Below are 9,539 nucleotides of genomic sequence, written 5' to 3' on the forward strand. Positions count from 1 at the left end.
CCGGGGCCAATCATATACAAACCATCACACTGCCCCTAAAAGGGATTGTATTATTCTAGCATGTTGTACTATTTTAAAAAGACATATATTATTTGTGCACTCACACACAGACGGAGACAGACAGACAGACAGACACAGACACAGACACACACACACACCTGCAACAAATGCTTAGAAATGACTTCATAGGACAGAAGAGAGAATTGGATCCCCTGGAGTTGAGGTTTAATGTCACTCATTCATTATGAGCTGCACAGTATAAGTACTGGGAACAGAACTTGGGCCCTTTGCAAAAGCAGCACAAACTCTTATCCACTGCACCGTTCTTCTGTCCATGTTTTGTGATTTTGACTGTCAATAAAAGTAATTTTTCTTTTTTCAATATGTTTATTTTTTATTTTTTATTGAATATCATCTTTATCTACATTGCCAATGATAAAACTTTTCCCAATTTCCCCCTCCCCAAAGACCCCCAACCCCTCCTCCTACCCCCTGCCTCCACGGATATGCCCCTCCACCTCACTCACTCCCACATCCTCACCTCCATTTCCCTTTGTTGGGGGCATCCATTGAGCCTTTCCCTGACCACAAACCACTCCTCTCACTGATGCCCAACAAGGCATTCCACTGCCACGTTTTTGGCTGGAACCATGTATACCCCTTGGTTGATGGTTTAGTCCCTAGGAGTCCTGAGGCATCTGGGTGACTGACATCATTGTTCTTCCCATGGGGCTGTAAACCCCTTCAGCTCCTCCAGACAACCTTCCAGTTTCTTCATTGGGGACCCCACACCCAGTCCAATGGTTGGCTGCTAGCATCTGCCTTTGTATGTGTAAGGCTCTGGTAGGGCCCCTCTGGAGACAACCATAGCATGTTTGCTTTGGTATACACTTCTTGTCATCCATAGTAGTGTTGGGGTTTGGTGACTGTTTACAGGTTGAATCCCCAGGTAGGGCAGTCTCTGGGTGGCCTTTACTTCAGTCTCTGCTCCACACGCTGTCTCCCTTATTGCTCTTGTGAATATTTTGTCCTCTTTCTCAGAGAAACCAAAGCACCCTCACTTAAGTCCTCCTTCTTCTTGAGCTTCCTGTGGTCTATGAATTGTAACTTGTTTATTTTGAGCTTTTGGGCTAACACCTGCTTATTAGTGAGTGCATACAAGGTGTGTTCTTTTGTGATTGGGTTATCTCGCTCAGGATGACACTTTCTAGTTCCATACATTTGCCCAAGAATTTCATGAATTTATTGTTTTTAATAGCTGGCAGTACTCCATTCTGTATATATACCACAGTTTCTGTATCCATTCCTCTGTTGAAGGACATCTTGGTTCTTTCCAGCTTCTATCCAATGCATACAATGAACTCAAGAAGTTAGTCTGTAGAGAGGCAAATAACCCTATTAAAAAGTGAGGTACAGAGCTAAACATGGAATTCTCAACTGAGGAAACCAGAATGGCTCTAAAGCACCTAAAGAAATATTCAGCATCCTTGGTTATCATGGAAATGCAAATCAAAACTACACTGAGATTCCACCTCACACCAGTCAGAATAGCTAAGATGAAAAACTCAGGGGACAGCAGATGCTGGAGAGGATGTGGGGGAAAAAGAATGCTTCTCCATTGTTGGTGGGGTTGCAAGATGGTAAAATAACTCTGGAAATCAGTTTGATGATTCCTCAGAAAATTAGACATAGTACTACCCTAGGACCCAGTGACACCACTCCTGGGCATATACCCAGAAGATGCTCCTACATATAATAACACATACTCCACTATGTTAATAGTAATTTTTCTTCTACACATTGCTAGCAGAGTGATAGCAAGAGCTCAAAAGGACTGTGAAGTTGTCACATTGGAGTGACATCATTTAATGACAGAATAGAATAAATGGATAGTCAGAGAAAATGTGAAGCCAAACCAAAGCCCCTAAGGCTTTATAGAATTAAATGAAAATTAATACATAAAATTACCAAACTTATGAGGCACAGTGAAAGCAGGTGTTTTGTTTGTTTGTTTGTTTGTTTTTTAGCTTGGGACAAATCTTTTGTTGCTTTATCAGATTCTCAATCAATTGGTGTTTGATAGAACGCAGGGGAGTGTTGAAGAGAGGAGTATCTGGGAAGAGACCAGGAGAACAGGTATTACCACCTGCCCCAGCCTTCACTTCACAGTCATTATCTATACAAACTCTTCATAATTGACCTGGCCATCTCCATCAATGTTTGCCTCTAAGATCATCTCATCCTCTTCCTCATCCCTCAGCTTCTCCCCCAGGTTCATCATGATGTGATGAAGCCTGGTGGCACTGATATAGCAGTTTCCATCCTTGCCAAAGACGTGGAAGGCCTTTCATATCTCCTCCTCACTGTCTGTATACTTCATCTTTCTGGTCATCATGGTCAGGAACTCTGGGATGTCAATGGTCCCATTTCCATCAGCATCCACTTCATTAATCATGTCCTGCAGTTCTGCCTCAGTGGGGTTCTGGCCCATTGATCTCATCACAACCCCCTACTCCTTGGTGGTAGTAATGGTTCCATCTCTATCATTTCTAATAGACAAGTTCATAGTATTAAGTGCCTACATAAAAAAAAAACTAAAAGTATCTCATACTAAGCAACTTTACACCATACTTGAAAGCTCTAAAAGACTGGTACTCAACTTTCCTAATTCTGAGACCCTTTAATACACTTACTTATGTTGGGGTGACTCCCAACTATTAAATTATTTTCTGTGATACTTCAACTAAAATTTTGTTACTATTAGGAATTGAGGAAGGGTTCTTCAATACCCCAAAGATGTCATGACCTGCAGGTTGAGAACTGCTGCTCTAGAAAAAATGAAGAATTACCTTCAAAATATAAGTATATGACAAGAAATAATCAAACTAAGAGCTGAAATCAATAAAGAACGATGCAAAGAATTAATTAGAAACAAAGTTAGTTCTTTGAAAAAGAAACAGTAAGATTGACAAACCTATATCAAAAGTAACTAAAAGGCAGAGAGAGAATATTCAATTAACAAAATCTGAAATGAAAAGGGGGTATGGGCATAACAAGAGACACTGAGAAAATTCAGAGTATTACAGGGATGTACTTTAAAATCCTGTACTCTACCAACTGGAAAATCTAAAAGATATGTAATTTTTTTCATTCATACCACTTACCGATGTTAAATCAAAATCAGATAAGCCATATAAACAGACTTATAAGCCCTAAGGAAATAGAAGCACCAATAAAAATCTCCCAAGAAAAACAAAGCCTAGAACTATATGGTTTTATCAGAGAATTCTACCAGACTTTCAAAGAAGAACTAACGCTAATACCCTTCAATTATGTGAAAATTTAAAAACAAAAGGAACACTGTTCAATTTATTTTATAAAGTTACAGTTACCCTGATACCCAAACCACATACAACAAAGAAAGAGAATTACAGATGAATTTCTCTTATGAACATATGCAAAACACTAACAATATTCATAAACTGAACACAAGAACGTAGTTCATGACCTCTTTGGGACACTGAATGACCCTTTCACAATTCCTAAAAGCAGCAAAATTATAGTCATGAAGAATAATTTTATAGTTCAGGGATTTACAATGATGAAGTAGGCTTTGTCCCACTGAAACTGGGATAGTTAAAGATACAAAAATCAATAAATGTAATTTACTATATAAATAAATTGAAAGATAAAAACAGACATGATCATATTATCAGATGCAGAAAAGGCCTCTGAGAAAATCCAGCACCTCTTCATGTTAAAAAGACCTGAAGAGATTATGGATACAGGGGCATAACTTAAGATAATAAAGACAATTTTTAAGCAAGCCTATAGCCAACATCATTATAAGTGGTAAGAAACTCAAAACAATTCCACTAAAATCAGGAAAAAGACACTCTCCATACCTATTCAATATAGTACTTGAGGGTCTCACTAGTGCAAAAAGACAATTTAAGGAGATCAAAGGGATTCAAATTCGAAAGGAAGAAACCAAAGAATCTTTATTTGCAGATAATACAGGTATAAACATAAGGGACCCTAATAAGTCCACTGGGAAATTCACATAGCTGATAAATTCTTTCAGCAGGCTGTATACAAAATTAACTAAAAAAAAATCAGTACTCCTCTTCTACACAAATGACAAGAAGAATGATAAAGAAATCAGTCAAACTAGATCCTTCACAACAGCCTCAAATAATATAAAATATCTTCAGTTACTCTAACCAAGCATGTGAAAGACTTGTAAAATATTCAAGTCTTTGAAGAAAGAAATTGAAGAAGATATCAGAAAATGAAAAGATCTCCTCTGCTCATGGATGACGAGGATTAACACAGTAAAAAATTTGGTTCCAGGCAAAGGCAATCTATGGATATGTAGGCTTAAATTTTTTTTAGAAGATTTCACAGTATTTTATTGTTATAGTTTTGTTTTTCTAACTTCAATAATTAATTTTTCATTTTTTATTGAGTATCTTCTTCATTTACATTGCCAATGGTAAAACCTTTCCCAATTTCCCCCTCCCAAAAGCCCCCTTCCCCACCTATTCCCTACCCCTCCTCCCACCTCCTGCCTCCATGAATATGCTCCTCTACCCGACACATTCCCACCTTCTCCCAACTCCCTCCCATCTGTTTCCCTTTGTTGTGGCCTCTATTGAACCTTTACCCGACCAAAGCCCACTCCTCCCACTGATGCCCAAAAAAGGCATTCCTCTGACACATTTTTGGCTGGAACCATGTATACCTCTTGGTTGATGGTTCAGTCCCTTGGAGTCTTGGGGTGTCTGGGTGTCCAAAGTCATTGTTTGTCCCATGGAGCTATATACCCCTTCAGCTCCTCTGGACCATCCTCCAGATCCTCCATTGGGAACCCCAAGCTCAGTCCAATAGTTTGTTGCCAGTTTCTGCCTCTGAATTTGTAAGGCTCTGGCAGGGCCCCTCTGGAGACAGCCATGGCATGCTCCTTTTGGTACACGCTTCTTGTCGTAGTGTTGGGGTTTGCTGACTAGGCTTAGATTTTTTAAACCTATTTTTAATAAGGATTCTTAAATGTTTTAACCTTCCCTTTAGCCCATCATCCCACAGTGGTAGTAGAAAGGAAAGGTTAACAAAGAAAAGAAGGATATGGACCTGTTTAGAAATACTTCTTTTTTTTTTTTTAAGATTATTTATTTTATGTATATGAGTACACTGTCCCTGTCTTCAGACACACCTGAAGAGGGTATCAGATCTCATTACAGATGGTTGTGAACCACCATGTGGTTGCTGGGATTTGAACTCAGGACCTCCGGAAGAGCAGTCAGTGCTCTTAACCGCTGAGCCATCTCTCCAGCCCAGAAATACTTCTTTGAAGCAAATCTAATCTGCATTGTGAGGCTATCAACAGATTAGTTTACCCAAATCAGCAGTGGCAGCTCAAATAATAAGAAACCATAAGGCTCCGCCAGTCAGTTGAGTAGAAGCAGCAAGAAGCTGCCGAAACACCACTACTTTGGTGTTTCAAGTAGTGGTGGTCTGTCTATGAATTCATGACAATGATCAGGAAAGAATGGCAAGGTGAACCAATACCATACAGTGTCATTATCAAAGACCAGCATCAGCAAAGCCCAATAATGACCAGCAAAGAATGGAAAGGCATGCCAATACCACACATGATCATCTAATGTCTTTTGGGTTATATTTATACTCTTTTAAAACATCATGTGTTCTCTCAAGTGTCCACTCAATTCAAGTATTACTTGCCCCCTTTCCAGAGTCCTTTCAGAGAAACACCACATGTCTCTTCTCTGCAAGAACATCCTTTCATAAGACAGCTTCCAGAAAAACATCACATGATACAACCAAGTCTCTAAAAAAGCCAGAAATTTTTTACTTCATGGGTATATGTAATCCACATCAAAATTCCAAAACAATTGTTTCACAGTTCTTAATAGAACAGTTCTCAGCTTCATATGAAAGAAAACAAAACACACAGTCACAGATGAACACAGACACACAGACAGACAGGCAGGCAACACATACAAAAAATAGCTAAAACAATTCTGAATAGTAAGAAAAAACCTGTAGAGATCTCACCATTCCTATTTCTAGTTGTAGTACAAAACTATAGTAATAAAACCAGCATGGAATTTGCACAAAAACAGACAGGCAGATCAATGGAATTGAACTGAAGACAAAGACACAAATCTACACACCCTTGGACATTTGATGTTTTACAAAGAACCCAAAATTATACAATGGAAAAAGAAAGCATCTTCAACAAATGATACTGGGATAACTGGATGTCCACAGGTAGAAGAGTCATGTCTATCACCTTACACAAAACTTAATTCCAAATGGATCAAAGACCTCAATATAAAGTGTAACTTTAATTTTTCAAAGCCTACTTTTAATGATGGGTCTTAAATGAATGCTTTAAGCTCCCTTCTAGCCCACCATTCACCAGAGGTAGTGAAAAAGAAAGGTTATTATGATGTAGGAGACGTTTACCTGTTTAGAAATAGTTCTCTGGAGCAAATGCCATCTGTGTTGTTAGGAAATTAGTAGTATCATTCACAGGTCAGCAACAGCAACTCAATCCACACAAAAATACTTCATGGATATACTTGTAGCCCAGTCCAGTAGTGTCATGACATCAGCAGCAGTGGCATGACATGGCAAACACATCAGACTGCAGCTGAATCAACAAGTCATCAGGAGGGATTTGAACCAGCAGGGACACCAGGAGAAGTGTTCTGCTGTCTCTCTATCAAAGAAGGAAAGACCAGCAAATATGCAAGGCCAAGAAGCATTGTAGAGCTACCTCTAATAGCAAACCCTTCTCATAGTCTGTTGTGTCCTTTTATACTTCCTCTAAACATGACAAGTACCTCCACTGGTCTTGCTTCACCAGGTGACTTGCCTCAGCACATGACTCTGTCTTAGCAAAACTCCATGTGAATCTGTATCACATGCATTAGAGCCACGTCTATCACCCTACACAATACAGCAAACCCATCTCACAGTCCATTGAAGCTTTTTTATACTCCCTCCAAACATGAATAATCCTCCACTGGTCTTGCTTCACCAGGTGAATTTTATCAGCTGACATCACTCTGCTAATCAGATCCTATCTTGGAAATGGCAAGAAGCAGCCAGCACACCACTGAAAGGGTGTTTTTTTTTTTTTTTTTTTTTGGTGCATTTCTCTCTATGGAATCCGAACAAAAGGAGCTCAACTACACAACTTAAGATGGACCAATATATACATGTCTTTAGCAATAAAGCCTTCATCACATGTTATTTCATGTCCTTGCTTTAGCAGAACATCCTTTCATCTGTGTCTGCTTCAGTGAAACATTCTTTCATGTGCTTGCCCCAGCAAAACACAATCTGACATATCTGACCTTCCAAAGAACCCTTAAGTTTCCACTTCAATAAAGCCAGATACACTGAACCTTGTAGAAGAGAAAGTAGGAAATAGCCTTGAACACATTGACACAAGATAAAACTTTCTGAGTGGAACAATTTTAGCATAGGCAACAGTAAATAAATGGGAACTCATGATGCTCAAAGCTTCTGCAAAGCAAAGGATACCATCAATTCTACAAAATGGTAGTCTACCGAATGGGAAAAGTTTTCTACCAACTCCACATTTGATAAAGAACTATTATCTGAAATATATGAAGAACTCAAGAAACTAGACATCAAAAAGCCAAACAATCCAATTGAATATGGTGTACACATCTAATCAGAGAATTCTCAATAAAAGCAGTGACTGAGAAACATTTGAAGAAATGTTCAGATCTTTAGTCATCAGGGAAATGCATATCAAAGTAACTTTAAGATACTATCTCACACCTGTCTGAATGCCTAATGTCAATAACACAAGTGACAGCCCATGCTGGGGAAGTTATGGAGCAAGAACACTCCTCCATTGTTGGTGGGAGTTCAAACTAATACAGCCAACTTGGAAGTCAATATGGTGGTTTCTCATAAAAGTGGGAATAAATCTACATCAACACCCAGCTATTATACTCTTGGGCATATACCCAAAAGGATGCTCTACCCTACCAATTCCTCAATCATGTCTGTTGCTACTCTGTTCATAATAACCAAAAATTGGAAACAACCTACATATCCCTCAACAGAAAAATGAATAAATAAAATGTGTTTCTTTTATACAATGAAGTATTACTTAGATGTTAAAAAAAGACATTATGAAACTTGGAGGGAAAGGATGGAACTACAAAAAGTCATTGTTAATGAAATAAACCAGATTCAGAAAGATAAATATTGACTGCCTGCCCTGCTCATTCCACTGTGGTAGACCGCTGCCAGTTCTGCAACAGGGAAGACCCCATTTCCTGATACTTTTTAGAGAACCAGCAGCACATTTGGTAAGAACCACCCTCACTGCTAGAGGGCCAGAGCCACTAGCTGGGACTCACCACCCAGCAACCATCAAAACTCACCCTCCCTCTAGAATACCCCTCCCATTCCATCCCTTCTACCCCTCCTTCCTCTACCACTGCCTGCCCTGTTCGTTCTGCTGTGGTAGACCACTGCCAGTTCTGCCACAGGGAAGATCTTATTCCCTGATACTTTCTAGAGAAACAGCAGCCCACAGGGCATTCTACTCTTGCCATATCTGCCTCCTGGGAAGACCACATCTCCTGATACTTTCTGGAGAACCAGCTGTATGCAGAGCATTTGAGAGAATGGGAATCCCAGGAGTACAGAAACACAGGCCTGCAGGACAGAGAAGCCACAGTCAGACAGCAAATCCAGCTAACACCAGAGATAACTAGATGACCAAAGGCAAATGCAAGATAATTACCAACAGAAACCAAGTGGCACCATCAGAACCCAGTTCTCCCACAAAAGCAAAATCCTGGTTACTCCATCACACTGTAAAAGCAAGAGCTGGATTTAAAATCACATATCGTGATGCTGATAGAGGTCTTTAAGAAGGACATAAATAACTACCTTAAAGAAATAGAGGAGAACATGGGTTAATAGGTAGAAGCCCTTAAAGAGGAAATACAAAAATCCTTTTAAAAAGTACAGGAGAATATGGGTCAACAGATAGAAGCCCTTAAAGAGGAAACACAAAAATCCCTTAAAGAAATATGGGAGAACTTGGGTCAAAAGGTAGAAGCCCTTAAAGAGACAACACAAAAATCCCATAGGGAATTAACAGAGAACATGGGTCAACAGGTAGAAGCCATTAAAGAGGAAACACAAAAATCCCTTAAAAACAGGAGTACATGGGTCAACAGGTAGAAGCCCTTAATGAGGAAACACAAAAATCCGTTAAAGAATTTCAGAGAAAAAAACAAACAAGTGAAGGAACTGAACAAAACTACCCAGGATCTAAAAATGAAAGTAGAAACAATAAAGAAATCGCAAAGTCAGACATCTCTGAAGTAGAGAATCTTGGAAAGAATTCATGAGTCATAGATGCAAACATCAACAACAGAATACAAGAGATAGAAGAAAGAATCTCAGATGCTGAAGATTCCATAGAAAGCATTGACTTAACAGTCAAAGAAAATGAA

General features: G+C 39.2%; 1 pseudogene; it reads right to left on the bottom strand.

Moving 5' to 3' along the window:
• Positions 1–2,158: 2,158 nt before the first annotated feature.
• On the bottom strand, positions 2,159–2,533 carry LOC127694244 (calmodulin-like; annotated as a pseudogene).
• Between the last annotated feature and the right edge of the window lie 7,006 nt (positions 2,534–9,539).

This window comes from Apodemus sylvaticus, chromosome 10 (assembly GCF_947179515.1).
Source record: "Apodemus sylvaticus chromosome 10, mApoSyl1.1, whole genome shotgun sequence".
NCBI classification, from domain to species: domain Eukaryota; kingdom Metazoa; phylum Chordata; class Mammalia; order Rodentia; family Muridae; genus Apodemus; species Apodemus sylvaticus.